This window comes from Ovis canadensis, chromosome X, assembly GCF_042477335.2.
Source record: "Ovis canadensis isolate MfBH-ARS-UI-01 breed Bighorn chromosome X, ARS-UI_OviCan_v2, whole genome shotgun sequence".
In the NCBI taxonomy this organism is placed as follows: domain Eukaryota; kingdom Metazoa; phylum Chordata; class Mammalia; order Artiodactyla; family Bovidae; genus Ovis; species Ovis canadensis.
The window spans coordinates 131,345,177-131,368,055 of NC_091727.1; the positions used below are offsets into that span (position 1 = coordinate 131,345,177).

General features: G+C 41.9%; 1 long non-coding RNA gene and 1 pseudogene across 1 annotated transcript in view; one reads left to right on the forward strand and one right to left on the reverse strand.

Moving 5' to 3' along the window:
• Nucleotides 1–1,569: 1,569 nt before the first annotated feature.
• Nucleotides 1,570–22,879, reverse strand: part of LOC138931222 (uncharacterized) — a 55,156-nt gene continuing 33,846 nt past the window's right edge. Inside the window, exon 4 of the long non-coding RNA XR_011446477.1 lies at nt 1,570–1,683. This is a non-coding gene — a long non-coding RNA (uncharacterized lncRNA). The remainder of the gene's footprint in view (nt 1,684–22,879) is intronic.
• On the forward strand, nt 13,871–15,579 carry LOC138930048 (E3 ubiquitin-protein ligase RNF168 pseudogene; annotated as a pseudogene).

A 22,879-nucleotide genomic window follows, 5' to 3' on the forward strand; every position in this document is an offset into this window, starting at 1 on the left:
CCATGAGATCAAAGTACCTTCTCTACTTTTAGGGTAGAATCTCACAGGAGTATTTCTTTTTATTTTCTTAAAATATTTATTTATTTTTGGTTGTGTTGGGTCTTCATTGTTTCACTCAGGCTTTCTCTAGCTGCAGAGAACTAGGGCTACTCTTTGTTGCAGTGCATGGACTTCTTATGGTGGCTTCTCTTGCTGTAGAGCACAGGCTGTAGAGTGCACAGACTTGAGTAGTGCACATGTGTTCAGTAATTTTGGCTCCTTGGCTCTATAGCTCAGGCTCAGTAGTTGTGGAACATGGGCCTAGGTGCCCCACAGCATGTGGGATCTTCCCATACCAGGGATCGAACCATTGTCCCTTGCATTGCAAGGCAGATTCTTAACTGCTGGATAACCAGGGAAGCCCAGGAGCCATTTCATAACATGCTTTCATCCAGATCTATGCACTCACTAGAGCCAGATGTCACATTCCACCACGAAGTGAAGTGTTGGGGTCTCCAGAGGACCACTACCCTTGAACCTGGAGTAGACGCTCCATCAGCCATCAGGACACAGGTCCTCAGAACCTGCCTCCTTCAGACACCTGATATGAACAAGGCCATCAGCATGAGGAACCCACTCCAGTACTCTTGCCTGGAATATTCCATGGATGGGGGAGCCTGGTAGGCTACAGTCAATGGGGTTGCAAAGAGTCAGACTTTCTATAGTTCCTTTCGGAGAAGGAAATGGCACCCCTCTCCAGTGTTCTTGCCTGGAGAATCTCATGGACAGGGGAGCCTGGTGGGCTATGGTCTATGGGTTGCAGAGTCGAACACGACTAAGCAACGAACACACACACACACACACACGCACGCACGCACGCACGCACATATCTGCATGAGAGCTGCACAAGGAAAGACACATCCAGCAATCACCATGGTTTACTGGTGTAATTGTGTGCCCTGCACCGTGCTAGGCACTGGGTTAGTTGACAATGACACTGAAACAACTGGGTAGTGATTGTAACAATCAGATGTTACAATGAGCTTCTCACCATGGTCTTTTTCTTCTCCTTTCCTCATCTATCCCTTAACAACAAAGTTGAAAAGGAGTAAGAAGTGGCCTGACTTCATACAGACCTTCATGATCCCGCAATAACCACAGGACCATAGGCTTACTCATGTGTTATCAATGAATGTTCTCAGCGATCCTGTGGGGAAAGCAATCTTATCCCATTTTACAGAGGGAAAAACTGAGGCTCGGAGAGAGTCGCTACCTGTCTCATCTCCCGCGCTCCTGCCTTAAGGAGAAAAGTGGCTCCAGGACACCCCTGGAGCAGGATGCCACACTCACTGGGGCCGGGCGGGACCCCAGAGCTTTACCTACGAGACAGCGGGGCACCGAGACCCAAAGCGGGAAAGCGGCGGCTTTAATGCGGATCCCTTTGTCTCCCCACACCCCAGGGTGATCCAGCCCCCCACCCCCTGCCGGTCCCCATACCCTCAGCAGAGTCCCAAACACCTGAAGATTGAACATGTGGTACTCTCAGGTTACGCGTCTCCCCAGAAAAGCCGTCACGGTCGCCATATTTACGTCAGGTATCCATGGCAACGGCGATACGCAGGGTAGTCCGCCACATCCGGAAATGCCTTTTCACCTTCCTTCACCACCCCGGACTTCGGTGAAAGCTGAGCACATTAGCTTTGGCTGCCAACAGAAAAAGCGTACTAATTAGATGCACTAGACTGGGATCAGGGAAACTGGCAAACTCCAGGAGGAGAGTTTCCCCAGAGAGGTATCCTGGGGTTCTTAGAGATGAGCTATCCCTCAGAAGGCTAACAGCCGTCATCTGTGGTAGAACATTCAGAGAATGCCTATAATCATGTGATTGAACAATCTAGGAACTCGGAAAGACGTCATTTAAAGAGACATTCAGAGGTGCTTCAGGGAGGCAGGCCTAGAATAATATAATCATTTAATAGGCAGAAAGAAACCTGATCGATTCCCTATACAATTGGTTTCTGTTTGGGAAATTCTTATTATCCATTCCTGATACTTTCTTCCATGAGGAGGGACATCTATGACCAAAACATTTCTAGCTTCTTTATAATTCACTTCTCTACTGTGGGAATCAGTTATCTGATTAGTGGCTTTGGAAGGAAGAACACACAGCCCAGACCCTTTCCCTTCAAAACTCTTGAAGCAAGCTGCCCTTATGGAGCACATGTTTGCTTTGCTCTCAGGGCTGTGTCCACAGCTCTTCTTCCCTTCTCTGAGTATTGATGGCTCCCCAACTAGTCCTACAATCTGTTACAGAATGTTTGTGTCTTTAAGGGGTTCCCCAAATACATCCTTTCACCACATCTGGGCTCTGACCCAAGAACTATGACAAAAGGAAAAAAAAAGAACATCAATTCTATTACTTATAAAGGTGATATTGGGGGAAATGGCTTAGATTTGTAGGCAATTGAGCTTCCTTTTAATGAACCCCAGAATCGTACTGACTCGACCAAGTAAAAGTGCTTCATGAGGACTTCCCTGGTGGTCCAGTAGTTTCCAATCTGCCTGCCAATGCAGGAGACACAGGTACAATCCCTGGTCTGGGAAGATTGCACATGTGACCGGGCAACAAAGCCCAATCTTCACAGCTACTGAGCCCATGTACCAGGGAGCCCTAGAGCCTGAGCTCTGCAACAAGAGAAACCACCATAATGAGAAGACTGTGCACTGCAACTAGAGCAGTCTCCCCTCCCCTCCTGCAAATACAGAAAGTCTGCACACAGCAAGAAAGACCCAGTGCAGCCAAAAAGAAAAATACAACTGTTTCAATTGCAGCAAGTAAGTTTTTTTTAAAGTGCTTCATGAGACAGTCACAAAGGCCAAACGCCACAATGTAGAGCTATCTGCTGCTGGTGAAGAAACTGTCTATATGTGTTCAAGGAAAGTAACTTTTTTGCCAAAGGTCATCCCAGGAGCAAGAGAGTGTTTCAGGAAAAACCGTTGACAATCATTTCTCAAAGTGAATAAATACCCCTAGTTCTGACTGCATACTCACCAAGCAACTTTTTGAGGATATGATGCTCCATGGGTTCATGGAGCCAATTGTAGTAACTATCTCTCAGATCCTTAACACAGGAAATTGCACTGGAGGATCCTCTTGTGGAGGGGGATTGGAAATAGGTTCTAAATCCCAAGAGTAGGGTGAAAAACATGCATCATGAAAATTTCCTGTGGAAATCCCTTCAAGAAGGAATGGAAATATTCAGAGATTGATACCCACATATAAACCAGCATGCAATCTATAGCCAAAACTATAGTGAAGTGACAGAGGATGAGATGGCTGGATGGCATCACCAACTCGATGGACGTGAGTTTGAGTGAACTCCGAGAGATGGTGATGGACAGGGAGGCCTGGCGTGCTGTGATTCATAGGGTCGCAAAGAGTCGGACACGACTGAGCGACTGAACTGAACTGAACGGAACCAAGCCTTCAAGAATCAGTGAATCCCTATCCTAGTCAATGATTCCAGACCACAGGAAAAAAGTACACCTGAAATGTATGTTTTGGATATTCATTTTTACTTAATAAATTCCCCCCAATAATAGTCATTTATTATCTCTCAGGATTCAGTATGTTGACTTGGCTCAGTTGAGTGATTTTTGCTCTACATATTTATTGTCTGTCACTCAGGCTCACAGTCATCTGGAGGTGTCATTCAGCTGGGACATCCAAGAAAGGGTACTCACATGGATGATTGGTGCTGATTATATTCTGGGGGGCTCAACGGGGGCTGTTAAATTCACAGTCTCCTTCCCCAATATCAATCTAAAAGGTAAACTAAGGGGCAGTAAAATGACTAGTACATTAAAGAAATAGCTTGATGATCTTCCTTCACTCTGGATTCCTCAGTAAAGCCATCCTGCAACGCAGAAATGGCCTCAGGCTTGCTTTACTATGGAAGTGGTGTTGCTGTTGTTTAGTCACTCAGTCGTGTCTGCCTCTTGGCAACCCATGGACTGCAACATGCCAGGTTTCCCTGTCCTTCGCTATCTCCCAGACTTTGCTCAAACTCAGGTCCATTGAGTCAGTGATGTGATCCAACAATCTCATCCTCTGTCATCCTTATCTCCTGCCCTCAATCTTTCCCAGCATCAAGGTCTTTTCCAGTGAGTTAGCTCTTCGCATCAGGTGGCCAAAGTATTGGAGCTTCAGCCTCAGTATCAGTCCTTCCAGTGAATATTCAAGGTTGATTTCCTTTAGGATTGACTGGCTTGATCACCTGGCTGTCAAAGGGACTCTCAAGAGTCTTCCCCAGAACCACAATCCAAAAGTGTCAATTCTTCAGTGCTCTGCCTTCTTTATGGTCCAACTCTCTCATCTGTACATGACTACTGGAATAACCATAGCTTTGACTGTATAAACGTTTGTTGGCAAAATAATGTCTCTGCTTTTTAACACACTATCAATGTTTGTCATAGCTTTTCTCCCAAGAAGCAAGCGTCTATTAATTTCACGGGTGAAGTAACAATCCACAGTGATTTTGGAGCCCCTCAAAACAAAGTCTTTTACTGTTTCCACTTTTTCCCCATCTACTTGCCATGAAGTGATGGGACCAGATTCCACGATCTTAGTTTTTTGAATGTTGAGTTTTAAGCCAGCTTTTTCACTCTCCTCTTTCACCTTCATCAAGAGGTTCTTTAGTTCCTCTTCACTTTCTGCTCTTAGGGTGATGTCATCTGCATATCTGAAGTTATTGATGTTTCTTCCAGCAATCGTGATTCCACCATGAGCTTCATCTAGTCTGGCATTTCCATGATGTACTCTGCATATAAGTTAAATAAGCAGGGTGGTAATATATAGCCTTGGGATATTCCTTTCCCAACTTTGAACCAGTTGGTTGTTTCATGTCCGGTTCTAACTGTTGCTTCTTGACTTGCATACAGGTTTCTCAGAAGGCAGGTAAGATGATCTGGCATTTCCATATCTTTAAAAAAATTTCCACAGTTTGTTGTGAGAACAACAATGTGGCAGAATAGAAGGACGTGTGCATCTTCTCCTGTGAGAACTCCAGAATTGCAACTCGCTGCTGAACAACCATTGACAGGAGAATGTTGGTTCCCCCCCACACACAAAAAGATACCTCACATCCAAAGGCAAAAGAGAAGCCCCAACAAGATGGTAGGAGGGGCAAAATTGCATTTAGAATCAAACCCCATACCCACTGGAGAAGTTTGGAGGGCTCAAACAAAACCTTGTGTGCACCAGGTCCCGGGGGCCCCACAGAGACTGAGCCAGACCTGCCTTTGAGTGTATGAGTGTCTCCTGTGGAGGCATGGATCAGCAGTGGCCTGCTGCATGGACAGGGGCTCTGGCTTCAGCAGACCTGGGTCACCCAGTGTTAGCCGCCATAGAGCCACCAAGCAGATGACCCACAAACTGAAGAACAATTATGCCAAAGAAATTCTCACACTGTTAAGAAAGTTCTAGGACCAACAACAGATTTCACAACCTGTGGATCAGGCAAAGGGACTGTGATCCCTCACAGAATTTGAGTTTGAAGGCTAGTGGGATTTGATTACAGAATTTCCACAGGACTCGGGAAACATACTCTTCATGAAAGCAAAAGAGGAAAGTGAAAAATCTGCCTTAAAACTCAACATTCAAAAAACGAAGATCATGGCATCCAGTCCCATCATTTCCTGGCAAATAGATGGGGAAACAACAGAAACAGTGATAGACTTTACTTTTTGGGCTCCAAAATCACTGCAAATGGTGACTGCAGCCATGAAATGCAAAGACTCTTGCTTCTCAGAAAAAAAGCTATGACAAACCTAGACAGCATATAAAAAAGCAGAGACATTACTTTACTGACAATGGTTCATATAGTCAAAGCTATGGTTTTTCCAATAGTCATGTATGGATTTGAGAGTTGGATCATAAAGTAAGCTGAGCACCAAAGAATTGATGCTTTTGAACTGTGGTGTTGAAGATTCTTGAGAGTCCCTTGGACTGCAAGGAGATCAAACCAGTCAATCCTAAAGGATATCCGTCCCAAATATTCATTTGAAGGACTGATGCTGAAGCTGAAGCTCCAATACTTTGGCCACCTGATGCGAAGAACTGACTCATTAGAAAAGACCCTGATACTGGCAAAGACTGAAGGCAGGGGATGACAGAGGATGAGATGGTTGGATGGCATCACCAAACCAACTCGATGGACATGAGTTTGAGCAAGCTGCATGAGTTGGTGATTGTCAGGAAGCCTGGTGTGCTGCAGTCCATGGGGTCGCAAAGAGTCGAACACAACTGGGCGACTGGACAGAACTGAACCGAACTGAACACAGTTAAAGACTTCAGTGTAGTCAGTAAAGCAGACATAGATGTTTTTCAGGAAATCTCTTGCTTTTTTTATGATCCAGTCGATGTTGGCAATTTGATCTCTGGTTCCTCTGCATTTTCTAAATCCATTTTGCACTTCTGGAAGTTCTCAGTTCATGTACTTGAAGCCCAGCTGTTACGATTTTGAGCATTATGTTGCTAGCATGTGAGATGAGCACAGCTGTGTGGTCATTTGAACATTCTTTGGCATTGCCTGTCTTTGGGATTGGAAGGAAAATTGAACTTTTCCTGTCCTGTGGCCATTTTTGAGTTTTCCAAATTAGCTGGCATATTGAGTGGAATACTTTAACAGCAGCATTCTTTATGATTTGAAATATCTTAGCTGGAATTCCATCACCTCCACTAGCTGTGTTCCTAGTAATGCTGCCTGAGACCCACTTGACTTTACCCCAGGATGTCTGGCTCTTGGTGAGTGATCACACTATCGTGGTTATCTTGGTCATTAAGACCTTTTTTTGTGCAGTTCTGTTGTGCATTCTTTTCAATTCTTCTTAATATATTCTGCTTCTGTTAGTTCCAAACCATTTCTGTCCTTTATTGTGCCCATCTTTGCATGGAATGCTCCCTTGGTATCTTTAGTTTTCTTGAAGTGTTCTCTAGTCTTTTCCATTCTATTGTTTTCCTCTTTTTTCTTTGTTCACTTAAGAAGGCTTTTTTTTTTTTTTTAATCACTCCTTGCTATTCTTTGGAACTCTGCATTGAGATGGGTATATCTTCCATTTTCTCCTTTACCTTTTGCTTCTCCTCTTTTCTCAGCTATTTGTAAGGCCTTCTCAGACAACCATTTTGCATTTCTTTTTCTTGGGGAAGGTTTTGATCACAGCCTTCTGTACAATGTTACTAACCGTTGTCTTTAACTTTTCAGGTATTCTACTAGTCTAATCCCTTGAATCTATTTGTCGCTTTCATTGTATTATTAGAAGGGACTTGATTTAGGTCATATCTGAATGGCCTAATGGTTTTCCCTTCTTTATTCAGTTTAAGTCTGAATATAATCCTGAGGAATTGATGCCTTTGAACTGTGGTGCTGGAGAAGACTCCTGAGAGTCCCTTGGAGAGCAAGGAGATCAAACCAGTCAATCTTAAGGGAAATCAACCCTGAATATTCTTTGGAAGGACTGATGCTGAAGCTGAAAATCCAATACTTTGGCCAGTTGATGTGAAGAGCTGACTCATTGGGAAAGACCCTGATGCTGGAAAAGATTGAAGGCAAAAGAAGTTGGTGGCAGAGGATGAGATGGTTGGATTATTTCACTGACTCAACAGACATGAATTTAAGCAAACTTCATGAGATGGTGAAGGACAGGGAATCTTGGTGTGCTGCAGTCCTTGGGGTCACAAAGAGTCAGACATGACTTAGCAACTGAACAACAAAAACAAGAACAATAGGAAGTTAGGAGAAACTAGATAAAAGGGGAAAACTGCTTTTTAATATGTGCTTAGTCATGTAAACTATATTTCACTAAAGATTTCCCCGTTGAGTCCTGTAGCCTCCAGAACATGTCTGAATCCTAATTTCTTTCAGTACTCACATTTCATTCTGTCCAGGGTAGCAAATGTCTTAGATGTAATGAGCCATATTATTTTCAAATTATAATTTTTAAAATGTTAAAAACAGTATTACAAAATAATCATTAAATCTTGCTTGACAAGGCGGGAGTAAGTACTTACAAATTATATGGAGTGAGTTCTCATGATATTGAAGCATTCCCAGAGAAGTTCTAGAATAACACATGAAAAAGATGTCCATTTCTTCATAGGGGATTGGAATGCAAAAGGAGGAAGTCAAGAGATACCTGGAGTACCAGGAAAGTTCAGCCTTGGAGTACAAAATGAAGCTGAGCAAAGCCCAATAGAGTTTTGCCAAGAGAATGCCCTAGTCATGGAAAACACCCTCTTCCAACAGTACAAGAGATGACTCTACACATGGACATCACCAGACGGTCAATACCAAAATCAGGTTGATTGTATTCTTTGCAGCCAAAGGCGAGAAGTTCTATAGAGTCAGCAAAACAAGACCAGGAGCTGACTGTGGCTCAGATCATGAGTTCTTTAATGGAAAATCCAGGACTAAATTGAAGAAAGTAGGGAAAACAACTATGCCGTTCAGGTATGATCTAAATCAATTCCTTTATGGTATACAGTGGAAGTGATGAATAGATTCAAGGGATTAGATCTGATAGAATACCTGAAGAACTATGGATGGAGGTTCATGACATTTTACAGGAGATGCTGATTAAAACCATCCCCAAGGTAAGGAAATGCAAAAAGGGAAAATGGTTGTCTGAGTAGGACTTAAAAATAGCTGAGGAAAAAATAGAAGTGAAAGGCAAAATAGAAAAGGAAATGTAGAGTTCCAAAGAATAGCATCTCAATATAGAGTTCCAAAGAATAGCAAGGAGAGATAAGAAAGTGGACAATGCAAAGCAATAGAGGAAAACAATAGAATGGGAAAGACTAGAGATCACTTCAAGAAAACTGGAGATACCAAAGGAACATTTCATGCAAAGATGGGCACAATAAAGGACAGAAATGGCAAGGGCCTAACAGAAGCAGAAGATATTAGGAATACAGAGAAGAACCGTCCAAAAAGGATCTTAATGCCGAATAACCACGATGGTGTGGTCATTCACCTAGACCCAGACATCCTGGAATGTGAAGTCAAGTGGGCCTTAGGAAGCATTACGAAGAACACAGCCAGTGGATGTGATGGGATTCCAGGTAAAGATGAATGCTCTTAAAGTGCTGCACTTAATAGGCCCCAAATTTGGAAAACTCAGCAGTGGCTGCAGGATAGGTTAAGTTTAGTTTTCATTCCAATCTCAAAGAAGGGCAATGCCAAAGAATGTAGAAACTATGGTACAACTGTGCTCACTATATGCTAACAGGTGGCAGTAGTGGTAAAAACCCACCTGCCAGTGCAGGAGACATCAGCAAAACAGGTTCAATCCCGGGATCAGGAAGATCCCCTGGAGGAGGGCATGGCAATCCACTCCAGTATTCTTGGCTGGAGAATCCCTTGGACAGAGGGGCCTGGCAGGCTATGGTCCATAGTGTCACAAAGAGTCAGACACAGCTGAAGCGACTTAATACAGGTGTTTTTCTGGAATCCCCTTGCTCTTTCTATGACCCAATCGATGCTGGCAATTTGATCTCTGGTTCCTTTGCCATTTCTAAATCCATTTGTACATATGGAAGTTCTCAGTTCACATACTAATGAACCCTAGCTTGATGGATTTTGAGCATGACCTTGCTAGCATGTGAAATGATCTCAATCGTATGGTAGTCTGAACATTCTTTGGCCTTGCCCTTCTTTGGGATTGGAATGAAAACTGACTTTTCCAGTCCTGTGGCCACTGCTGAGTTTTCCAAATTTGCTGATATGTTGCATGCCACACTTTAACAGTGTCATCTTTTAGCATTTAAATAGCTTAGCTGGAATTCCATCACTTCCACTGGCTTTTCATAATCATGTTTCCTAAGGCCCAACTGACTTCACACTGCAGGATGTCTGGCTCTAGGTGAGTAGCCACACCATCGTGGCTTTCTGGGTCACTACTATCTTTTTTGTATAGTTCTGATGGACTTCCCTGGTGGCTCAGACAGTAAAGCGTCTGTCTACAATGTGGGAGACCCCGGTTCGATCCCTGGGTTGGGAAGATCCCCTGGAGAAGGAAATGGCAATCCACTCTAGGACTATTGCCTGGAAAATCCCATGGACAGAGGAGCCTGGTAGGCTACATTCCATGGGGTCGCAAAGAGTTGGACATGACTGACCGACTTCACTTCACTTCACTTCACTTCACCATGTGTTTTTGCCACTTTTTAAATCTCTTTTGCTTTTGTCAGGCCCTTGCTGTTTCTGTCTTTCATTGTGCCCATCCTTGCATAAAATGTTCCCTTCATATCGTAATTATCTTGAAGACATCTCTAGTTTTTCCCATCCTATTGTTCTCTTCTGTTTTGTGTTTTTTTTTTTTTGCATTATTCACTTAAGAAGGGTTGTCCAAGACACTTTAATTTGTAGAAAAAAATGAAAATGCATTTAGGAAAAAATCATTCAAAATCCCTGAAACCATCTTATTCATGAAGAAGAATTCCTAATGGTTGAGTATATATTTGTTTTTGAGACATTTTACTATATAAATATAACTGTTCATCTTAGACCATAGTAATGAGGTGATAGCCTACTTATCATTTTATACAACTGCTTTCTTTGGAGCAACACCAATGTGGGCTTCCTATGTGGTGCTAGTGGTAAAAGAACCCATCTGCCAGTGAAAAAGACCCAAGAGACAGGGATTCGATCCCTGGGTCAGGAAGATGAACTCAGGGAGGTCATGGCAACCCATTTCAGTGTTCTTGCCTGGAGAATCCCATGGACAGAGGACCTTGGTGGGCTAGAGTCCATAGAATCACAAACAGTCATGATATAGGCCCATGTAATCATAAAAATGGGAATAGAAACATGAATGGCCAATTTAGGTATGATAGTTCTAAGAAGTGTTAATTATTATTGCTGACTCCCTTGGTTCCCCACACAGTTGTAAGTACTAAACCTGTAGTTGCTCATTAAACCCTCACCACAGTCTATGAGGAGGAGCTACTCTTGCCCAACGTTAAACATCAGGGAAATGAGGCACATTGAGGGCAGGGCTAAGCAGTCACAAGACTAAGATGTGAACAGATTATAGGTGCCTGCTGAGCCCCACATCTAACTAGTGCCCACTGCTACCTCTCACCTGATAATACTCACTGTCATCAGGTCACACACACAACGCTTTGGAAAACCATACACAAAAACAAACTCAAAATGGACTAAAGACTTAAGTGTAAGGCCAGAAATTACAAAACTCTTTAATGAAACATAGGCAGAATAGTCTATGCCAAAAATCATAGCAAGATTCTCTTGGACCCACCTTCTAGAGTAATGGAAATAAAAGAAAAAATTAGCAAGTGCAATTTAATAAAACTTAAAAGCTTTTGCACAGCAAGGGAAACTATAAACAAAATGAAAAGACAACCCTCAGAATGGCAGAAAACAATTGCAAATGAAAAAACTGACAAAGGATTAATCTCCAAAGCTGCTCAGTCAGCTCAATATGAAAAAAACAAACAACCCAAACAGAAAAATAGGCAGAAGACATAAACAGACACTTCTGCAAAGAAGGCATACAGATGATCAATAAACACATGATGCGATGCTTCAGCACTGCTCATTATTAGAGAAATGTAAATCAAAACTGCAATGAGGTACCAGCACATACTAGTCAGAATGGCTATTATCAAAAAAATCTATAAACAATAAATGCTGGAGAAGATGTGGAGAAAAGGGAACTCTCTTGCACTTTCGGTGGGAATGTAAATTGATACAGCCACTGTGGGGAACAGTATGCAGACTCCCGAAAAAAAAACTAGGAAGAAAACTATCATATGACCCATCAATCCCACTATTGGGCATATATCCTGAGAAACCCACAACTCAAAAAGAAACATGTACTCTAAGGATTATTGCAGTACTATTTACAATAGCCAGGTCACAGAAACAACCTAGATGTGCATATACATATGAATGGACAAATAATTAGTGGTATATATGTACAACGGAATATTACTCAGCCATAAAAAGGAACGAATTTGGGTCAGTCATAATGAGGCGGATGAACTTAGAAACTGTTATACAGAGTGACGTTAAGTCAGAAAGAGAAAAACAAATATAGTAAATTAAAGCATATCTATGAAATCTAGACAAATGGCATTGATGAACCTATTTGCAGGGAAGGAATGGAGAAACAGAATAGAGAACAGACTTGAGGATATAGCAGGGGAATGAGAGGGTGAGACAAATTGAAAAAGTAGCACTAAACACACACACACACACACACACACACACACACACACACTACCATGTGTAGAAGAGACAGCTAGTGAGAAGTTGCTATGTAACACAGGGAACCCAGACTGGAGCTTTGCATGAACTAAAGGTGCAGGATGGGGGGAGGGGAGTGGAGAGGGAGAGGATACATATACATAGTTACAACTGATCTATAATGTTGTATGGCAGAAACCAGCACAACATTGTAATGCAATTATCCTCCATCTAAAAATTTAAAATGTTAAACTGAGGTCCAATATTTTCCTCCAATTTAATAACAAGAAATTTAAAGCACTGATATTCATCATTTTGGTTGTTATTGGAGGGGAATTTTCTTGTTATATGGAGGAAGGGGCTTCCTCAACCTCTAATCTCTCTTCCTGTCCCTGAAAAATATTACCGTTCTAAAGGCTTTTCTGGGGATGTAGTAAGAATGTACTTGATTCCCTGCCATTTTATGTTTTTAACACTTGCAAGAACAACAGACATCTCTTTTAGGTAAAAAATAAATAATATAAAAAAGAGCAGAAAAGCAACCTTTCCCGAAACATACAACCCCCAAACACCTGCTGAATGTTTTTATCTGCATTTCATAGTTCAAGAATATATTATATTCTTTCTTATGCAGGCATTTATATATTTATACATTTAGGCATGTGTTTGTTTACTGATCTACAAAAGGTAACATCTCATTTTAGTTTTCCAACCCTCCTATCACTATAGTGGGTTGACATATGTCTTGAAAAAGACATGTCCAAACCGCAACCCCTGAACCTGTGATGAGACCATTTTGGGGAATAAGGTCTGTGGCATGAAACTACATAAAATCATGAAATTGACATTAAATCATTTTGTATTTAGGGTAGACTCTACATCTAATGATTGGTGTCCTAAAAGAAAAAGGAGAGAGGGAGAGCGTTGTGACCTCACTAGCCCTTTTGAGATTGCTACAGCACCGCCCCCAAGATTAGGCTTTCCTTCTCCGTTAGTAAAAAATCCACCTGCAATGCGGGAGACCTGGCTTCGATCCCTGGATTGGGAAGATCCCCTGGAGAAGGGAAAGGCTACCCACTCCAGCATTCTGGCCTGGAGAATTCCATGGACTACGTGTCGCAAAGAGTCAGACACACCTGAGTGACTTGCACTGCACAAGAGAGAGGAGTGTCGGCTCAGAGCCCTGAGAAGTGCACAGGCGCGACCCCACAGCAAAGGTCAAACTGAAGTTTCTCTGCTGAGGCGGCATCCCGGAAGAAGCTTTGGTCTTTGTGGAGTGGTGGCCTGGGGCCTGTGCACCTCAGCGGTCTCGGGCTTAGCTGCTCAGGACTAAGGGAGAAGCCTCACCTGGGAACAGGGAGGAATGGAACTTGGCGCCTGCCTTCTCCCTCACTAGAGAGCCCTGCGCCCACCACTGCTGTACTGCAACAGTTGTCAGTGCCTGGGAGCAGTCAAGGTTCGTTTGCTTCCTTTCAGGATACTTGTCTTTAACACGGACAAATACACCACCTTCTGGGGCCGTACTGTTTACCTGGCCCACAGAACCTTTTTACTTAAAGACACTCGATGCTCCCAATCCTGAAATTCTGGTATTGATGTTGAATATAGCTTAGTAGCATATTAAAATGGCTGTACCCAAAGACAGCATCCCTTCCTTGTTGGAATGCCAGTGCCACATCTGTCTGGAAATCCTCAATGAGCCTGTGATGCTTCCTCGCAACCACACGCTCTGTAAAGCATGCTTCAAATCGACTGTAGAGAAGGCAAATTTGCACTGTCCTTTCTGTCACCCCTGGATCTCTTCGTGGACTCGGTACTGCACCTGAAGAAATTCCCTTGTCAATATGGAACTGTGGGAGATAATTCAAAACCACTATCCCGAGGAATGCCAGGTTAAAGTCTCTGGGCAACAATCAAAGGAAATCATTGATGACTATATGCCAGTTCATCTATTAAGTCAACCTGGGGAATTAACAGAATATGAAGAGGAGAGAAGCAAGGTGGAGGCAGAGTGACGAGCCATTCAGGAGGAAGAAAACAAAGCCAATGAAGAATACATAGAGATTACTGGCAGAAGAGGAAGAAGAGGAAAAGAGACAGGCAGAAAAAAGGCACAGAGGGATGGAAGAATAACTGAAAAGTGATGAAGCGCTGGCAAGAAGGCTAAGCCTTAATATTGGCAATGTCTGTGAGGAACGTGTCTCGGCTGTCCACTCGTATTCCAAAAAATCTAATCCAGTCACAACCAAGTCACAAAGGAAAAGGGAGAGCAAACGAAAAAACACTGGCAGTATTCAGAAGTATTTGTCACCGAATTCTCAACTTGAGTCAGCGTCACAGTCTGAAGTTGTAGAAGAAGACAGGAAAACCTCCAGGTCCAAGGACACTGACAGTGGTGATAGGACGAACCCTACATGGCAAGACACAGAAATTGAGGAAGATATGCCAGCACTTTCTCCTCAAATATGCCTTGAAGTTCAAAAGCAAGATGCAGAAGCTTCAGTGGAGTCACCTAGACCTCAGTTATGTGCCAGTGGTGGAGAATGGCACCTTGAAGGAAAAGTGAAAACAAAACAAAGCAGTCGTGAAAGAGTTATGTGTCATCAGTCATGAAGAACCTAAAGCTGGAGTTTCCTCTTCTGGAGAAACTGCAGTTAAGCCTTATGGCGAAACAGAGGGTGGATGTATAGTGTCAGATGTGACACAGACACTGAAAAATAACACAGATGTGAAAAGACAGAAAATGAGGAGTCTCACCTACTGACCAATAAGGATATCTCCAGAGCAAAAAACCAGGAATCTTTGTCTGAAGCAGTCAGCGATCCATGCTATTCTACAAAAAGAAGAAAAATGTTCCTCAAAGCTTCCTCCGACCAAGAGTAAACAAGTCCACTTAACCCTAAAACTGATAGATTTGGAACGTCTATTTTTTGAGAGATATAAACAAGAAGAACAGGATACGTTATTAGCATTGCAGCTTCAGAAAGAGGTGAATCAAGAACAAATGAGGCCAACCTGGCTAAAAGGATCCCCAGATGAATATCAGTTACATGCTACGTCTTCACCTCCAGGCAAATTACTAAATGGACAGAGGAAGAATGCCAAAGAGAGAAGCTTCAAAAAACAAACTGAAATAGAGCATCCAGTACCTCACAGAGCCTCAAAAAGTGAATATTTTCAACCTTCTTTTAAGTTCCAGTTGTAACATTGTTCAGTTAATGCAAGGAAGTACCAAGTTCTACTATAGATCCTTGTACATAAAATGACTCATTCCCTACAGCCTGGTAAGTCAAAGAAAAGTATTTTTCAGATGTTTCACAGATACACAAAGTAATGCTTGGGTAAGAAGAGTGTTTGCTGCTACTGCTGCTGCTGCTGCTAAGTCACTTCAGTCATGTCCAACTCTGTGGAACCCCATAGATGGCAGCCCAGCAGGCTCCCCTGTCCATGGGATTCTCCAGGCAAGAACACTGGAGTGGGTTGCCATTTCCTTCTCCAATGCATGAAAGTGAAAAAGTGAAAGTGAAGTCGCTCAGTCATGTCTGACTCTTAGCGACTCCAGGGACTGCAGCCTACCAGGCTCCTCCGTCCATGGGATTTTCCAGGCAAGAGTACTGGAGTGGGGTGCCATTGCCTTCTCTGAAGAAGAGTGTTTACAACCTAGTAAAGCTCGACTGTGAAGCTCTAGCATAGATTATAAATTTTTCATTAGTGCTGCTCTATGGGATTTTATATACAATAAAATGTCCTAGAGTTAATAATTCTAGGTTAAGTTTGTCAATGATTTTATACATTATTACATTTTTTGTCTGCAAATTACAAAACTAAAATCTGTAATCTTTGCATACTTGATGACATATACTTCAAAATTAATTGATAATGGGTAGAATTCTGAAGGTAATTTAAACTTTAATTTCCCCTTTCTCATAAATGATTGTCCCCTGAGTGATGATTGTGCTGAAATGAAGTGTAGTTAGAAACTCACCAAATTTGTCTAAAATAGACTAAAATCTCTCTTTTCATGAAACCAGTATTTTTTAAGACCTGTTTTGCTTTACATTTTAGGGATTCCTTGAATGAAAGTTTTGTAATTACATCTTCCTGGAGTAGTCCATAACCAAAATGTATCTAAAATAGTGTAATGTATTTAGAATTTACATAGATAGTCACTTATTTGTCTGTGTAAAGTTTTCCTGACTAACATCTTTTTTAAGGTAAATTTTCATTTTTCAGTTACTCTTTCCGATACTCCTACCATAAATGCATTTTTGTGATAAACTAGTAAATGTTTTGTGTCAGTCATTAGTACATACTGATGCTTTTTCTCCTATTTTTATGGAAGGGATATGACAGTGTGTAATTTCTCAGTGAGTAATAAAACTGTGCAGAGCTTGAGAATCTGGAAATGAAAATAATTGTTTAAAAGAAAAAGAAGAGAAGGAGAGAGAGATGTCACACAGGCAAGAAGGCCATGTGAAGATGGAGGAGGAGATTGGGGCCCTGCTGCCACAAACCAAGGAGCTCCAGAAGCATTCAGACCCGAGAAGAGGCAAGAATGGATTCTACCCCAGAGCATTTGGAAGAAGCATGGTCATGCCCAACACATTGATTTTGGGCTTTATGTCTCCAGAGTTATGAGAGAATACATTTTTTATATTTCAGACAACATAGTTTGTGGAGTTTTGTTAAGCAGTCTTCAGTAGCTAATATGCTCAGTAACAGCATCCCCAAATGTTCTTGTAAATAATCAACACACTGCATTCTGTATTTTTGATACCTACTGTGGGAGAAATTGCAATAAAGATTTATAAATAGAAATAAATATAGGTAATGTTTCTCATTACCAAGGTTTTTAAAATGTATTGTCACTTTCAGTGCTCACAGCATCCCTGTCATGTAGTCATTGTTACTAATTCCCATTTTATAATAAGAAAAAGGATAACCAAGGGACAGGGAGAAGAAGAACTTGGGGGAGAGAGAAGAGGTTACCCAAGAAAAATATAAAAAGTACAAAAGAGGCAGAAGTGTGTGTTGTTTAGTCGCTCAGTCGTGTCTGACTCTTTCGTGGCCTTGTGGAATGTAGCCCGTCAGGCTCCTCTTTCCATGGGATTTCCCAGCCAAGAATGCTGGAGTGAGTGGGTTGCCATTTTCTTCTCCAGTGTCACCTCTATAGAACCCCCTTAATTTAAAAAGAGAAGGAAGGGCTCACTGGAGTCAGAAATTCCTGAGAGGAGCTGGGCCTGGGATAGTGGGCAGGACCTAAGGGGGCTAGATGGAAAGGAGGGGATGGGGAGTCCATCCTGACTGGAGTGAAGAGTGGGGGTGCCAGGTGAGCAGACAGGGCTCAGAGGTAACTGATGGGGCACTCCAGGGATCTGAGGCCATCCGGGTGTAGGACTGATTGGGGAAGGACCATAGCTGCTTCCATGGGACACTACACAGCCCCTTTATACACTGATATGGTGTACAAAGTTGGTAAGGAGTAAAGTGCCCCGTGCTTCTGTCACCGGTCTACAGGGCAGAGAAGGACCAGGTCCATTGAGAGCAGGGAAGCTGAGCTGATACTCAGTTCCCAGAGCCTCCTTTAAAGTAGGAAGCAGACAGAAAGGGGAAGGATTCATGACTAAGGGGTCCCCCCCTCCCCCCCCCGTGGAGACCATACACCCTCTTTAGTTTCTCTCTGACCCCAGGTCCTATGGATTCCATCTGCCAGGGAGGTCCTGTCTGCCTCCTGGGGTCACATTCCTAACCAGAGCACTCTGTCCACTCGTTAGCTCTCCCCACGTTCTGGTTTGTTCCATCTCTGCATGCTGCAGTCCATGGGGTCACAAAGAGTCAGACAGGACTGAGCCATTGACACAGAAGTCTGGTAACGGAGGTATGTTGGTTCCACCTTGTGACAAAAGCCTGAACTGCAGTTTAAACATTTGGGAATAGGAAAGTGGGACAGAGGGGCAAACTCACCAGACAGAGCTTTCTAGAAGTCTGGATGGAAAGCGGGGAATTGCTTCGGTATGGCTATACTGATGGCTTCTTTCTGGCCACTTCATATAAAGGGAATCATATAATACATGATCTTTTGCATATTCGGGTTTTCACTTGGCATAAATTTTTCAAGGTTCCCCTAAGCTGTAGTGTGTATCAGTACTTCATTCCTTTTTATTGCCAAATAACATATCACGTTTTATTTATTCAGTCACAAATTGGTGGATATTTAGGTTATTTACACTTTTGGCTATTATTAACCATGATTTCTGTTCATATGTTAATATTTAAATGTCTTATTCAATTTTAAAAGGTTACTTTCCATTTATAGTTATTATGAAATATTGGCTATATTCCCCATGATGTACAGCACATCTTTGAGTCTATCTTATATCCAGTAGTTTGTACCTCCCACTCCTACTCCTCCACCCCTCTTTTGTTCCTTCCCACCCACCACTGCTAGCCATGAGCTTGTTCTCTACATCTGTGAGCCTATTTCTGTTATATTTGCTAGTTTGTTTTATTTTTTACAGTACACATGTGATATCATATAATATTTGTCTGACATTTCACTTAGCATAATACCCTCCAAGTCAATCCATCTCCGTTGCTTGTTGCAGGCATTATTTCATTCTTTCTTATGGCTGAGTAGTAACCATTCTCTCTCTCTCTCTCTCCATATATATATACCACATCTTCTCTTTCTCTCTATATATATCCATCTTCTTTATCCATTCATCTGTTGATAGACACTTAAGTTGCTTCCATATCCTGGCAATTATAAATAATGCCATGAACATTAATGCACATGTATCTCTTCACGTTAGTGTTTCTGTTTTGGTTATATACCCAGAAGGGGAAATGCTGGGTCATGCAGTAGTTCTGTATTTTAGTTTTTAAGAAACCTCCATGCTGTTTTCCACAGTGGCTGCACCAGTTTACACTCCCATCAACAGTGTACCAGGGTTCGTAAATCTCCACGTCCTAGGCAACATTTGTTATTTGTGGGGCTTTCATTAATGATAGCCATCTGACAGGTGTGAAGTGATATCTCACTGTAGTTTTGATTTGCATTTCTCTTATCATTAGCAATGTTGAACATCTTTTCATGCACCTATTGGCCATTTGCATTTCTTCTTTGGAAAAATGTCCCTTCAGTTCTTATGCCCACTTTTTCATTGGTGTGGGGCTGGTTTTTTTATGTTGATTTGCATGAGCTGTTTATGTAAGCAGAATATTAATCCCTTATCAATCATATCATTTGCAAATATTTTGTCCCATTCAGTAGGTTGTCTTTTCATTTTGTCAGTGGTTCCCTTTGCTGTGCAAAATCTTTCAAGTTTAATTAGGCCATATTTGTTTAGTTTTGCCTTTACTTTAGGAGATGGATCAAAAAACAAACAAACAAACAAAAAACATTGCTGCAATTTATACCCAAGGGTGGTCTGCCTATGATTTCCTCTAGGAGTTATATAGTATGCAGCCTTACATTTAGGTCTTTAGTCTATTTTGAGTTTATTTTTCTGTATGTTAGGGAATGCTTCAATTTTATTCGTTTGTAGTTGTCCAGTTTTCCCATGAGCCATTTATTGAAGAGACTGTCTTTTCTCCGTTGAAAGAACTCTCTGTTTAACTGTCTGAGGATTTGTCACACTGTTTTCATGACTCTGACAACCCTGAAGAGTACAGGCATATTTTGTTTTGTTTTGTTTTGTTTTCTTCTCATGATTAGACTGTGGTTATGGATTTAGGGGGGGGGAAATACCACAGAGTTGAAGTGCCCTTCTCATCACATCATATCTGGGAGGACATGGTACCCACATGACATCACTGAATCATTGGGAAGGTTGGCCTTCATCACTGGGTTAAGATGCTATTTGCTGAGTTTCTCCACTGTACAATAGCAGTTTTACGTCCACCCGCTCTATTCTTTATAAGTGAATCACTAAGTCAGCTCTGCCTTCAGGGATAGAAGGGGGAAGGTTCACCTCATGGAGGGAAGTTATCTATTTGTATTATTTTGAATTGTTTAATCAAGAAAATTTATTTCCTCTTTTTATTAATTCATTTATTTATATTAGTATGGATTTGTATATATTTTTATTATAAGGTTTGTGTTATTTTACTGAATGGATACATCCTAAAAATGTGATTTCTGTAATGCAGTACAAGTATTTTGACTTAAGAGCCAGGAACCTGCCAAAGACTTATCACCACCATTACACTGGTATTTCAAAACTAGTATATTGCTTAATTGTGGTATAACAGACAATGCTTTAGGTGACACATTTAACTGTGGCAAATTTTAGACATAATTTTAGATGATTTCATTGCATACTTGGAAATCTTTAAGAAAGAAATGAAAACAGGTACATTAGAGTTTATTTAAATGACCATAAAAAATTGCTAACATGCCTTAAATTTATTTATAAAATCCTTTTCAATGAAGCAAGAATATGGGATGTAAAAGGGAAAGTGTAGATTTCCCTGGTGGCTCAGATGGTAAAAGCGTCTGCCTACAATGCAGGAGACCTGGGTTTAAGTCCGGGTTGGGAAGATCCCCTGGAGAAGGAAATGGCAACCCACTCCAGTGTTCTTGCCTGGAAAATTCCATGGACAGAGAGCCCGGTAGGCTACAGTCCAGGGGGTCACAGAGTCAGACACGACTGAACGACTTCAGTTCACTTGTCTAAGGCACAGCCTTCACATTGTCTGACTGATTCTATGGAAGGTATTTTACAATTTGAGCTTTTTGGTAACTGATAGCATGACAATGGCAACCCACTCCAGCGTTCTTGCCTGGAGAATCCCAAGGACGGTGGAGCCAGGTGGGCTGCTGTCTATGGGGTCGCACAGAGTCGGACATGACTGAAGTGACTTAGCAGCAGCAGCAGCATGACAATATAATCTTTGTCTATATACAGCAAATGAATTCTGTCCTGGGGACAGACATACCTCCTGAAGAAATGTCTATTTGTCTACATTTGACTCATGATCTATAAATGTGACAAAGAGGTGAATATTGACACTGTCATGGTAAATTTAAAAGTGTGGGAGAACACAGCCCGTTAGATAAGGGATGAAGATTGAGTCAGAGGGCAGGTGCAAGGAGATGTGAGTTGAGTATCAAGAACTCTTTGTAAAATTTTGGTGCAAAGGGAAGAATATACATGAAGAGGACCATAACTAGAGATGTGGACAGATGCTCACAGCAGTAAATGAAGTTGTAAAAAATCACCATTTATAGAACACTTGAGCAGGTTGAGATCTTAATGAGAAGGATCCATCTCTTCTTAGATGTAACATCTCAAGGTACCACACCAGCCTTCCCATGCCTTACTGCCTTGTTTCCGTTCTAGAGACACCTAAGATTTATCCAAAGAGTGATGTAGAGTTTCTTCCTAATGCCTGTCAAATATATGAATGGAAGAATAGATGGATGTACAGTGTGTCAACGATGTGATAAGAATTTAAGGATCTTTATCCATGAGTGTGGAACTCCTCAGGGAGATGACTGAACCTGTGTGGTGGGTGGTTGAGAGGATATAACTCCTCAGGACTCTTCAACTGAGGCTGCAAGATAGGAGCCCTCTATTTCACAGCTAGGCAGCAGATTTAGTCAGACTGCCATACTTTACATCCTAGAGCGGTCTTTCCCTGACCTGAGCAGGTGAGTGAAGACAGGCTTGCCTTGCATCTGGGGAAAGGGACTACTGTCTGCTCAGACGCACGTTGTGGTCTAGCTGTGTGCCATTCAGAAAGACTTGGGAATGAGCAGATCAAGCTCCTCTCTAATCCTGAACTCAACATACATCACAGAGATATTCTCCACCTCTTTCCAGGGATACACACTGTCATTGGGAGCCCCCAGAGTCCACACACATACACACACACGTGCACACACAGCTGGAGCTTACAAGCAGGCAGTAGCATTAGGAGAACCTGCAGGCTTATGTGACTGTCACTCGTTGTTAGGCTTCCTATGTAAGTAGACTCATTTGCAGTTAAAAAAAAATGACAGTTATGACTGACAGTCTTGTATGGGAGGAAAGATTTATTTTCAATAACCTTGATATGCAGTTAAAAATGATGGCAAAAAAAAAAAAGTGATGGCAATAGATTTTGCATTCATCACATCGGAAAGTAAAACAACAGACTATGGAGTATTTCCAGTGGGTGAGCATGAGGGGAAACCTACACGTTCTGATACTGCTGGTGGGGTCCTCAATCAGTCAGTGTCCATTAGAGTCTGTGCACTCCCTATCTGTATGTATTTGGGGACTGATCCTTCAAGTAGTAATCCTCAACAGGAGAATTGTCCCTCTATTAGAGAGTGCATATTCCTTATGACATATAGGTTGTCTGGGGACTCTGCTTTCAAAAATACCTATAATAGTTTAAACATAGTCCCTTGTTTCTTTGTTTTAGCTTTACCAAGGTATAATTGATATGCCAAAAAATTATACATGTTTAACATATATATATTCTTGAATTTGGACGTATGCATAAACCCATAATAATCACCAAACCAAAGTCCTAAATGTATCCATCACCTCCAAAATTTTGCTTGTTTTCTTTTAATACTCCCCAGGTTTTACAGAATAGGAAATTGAGGTCGAATCAGGTTTACTGACTTGGAAAAATATAGG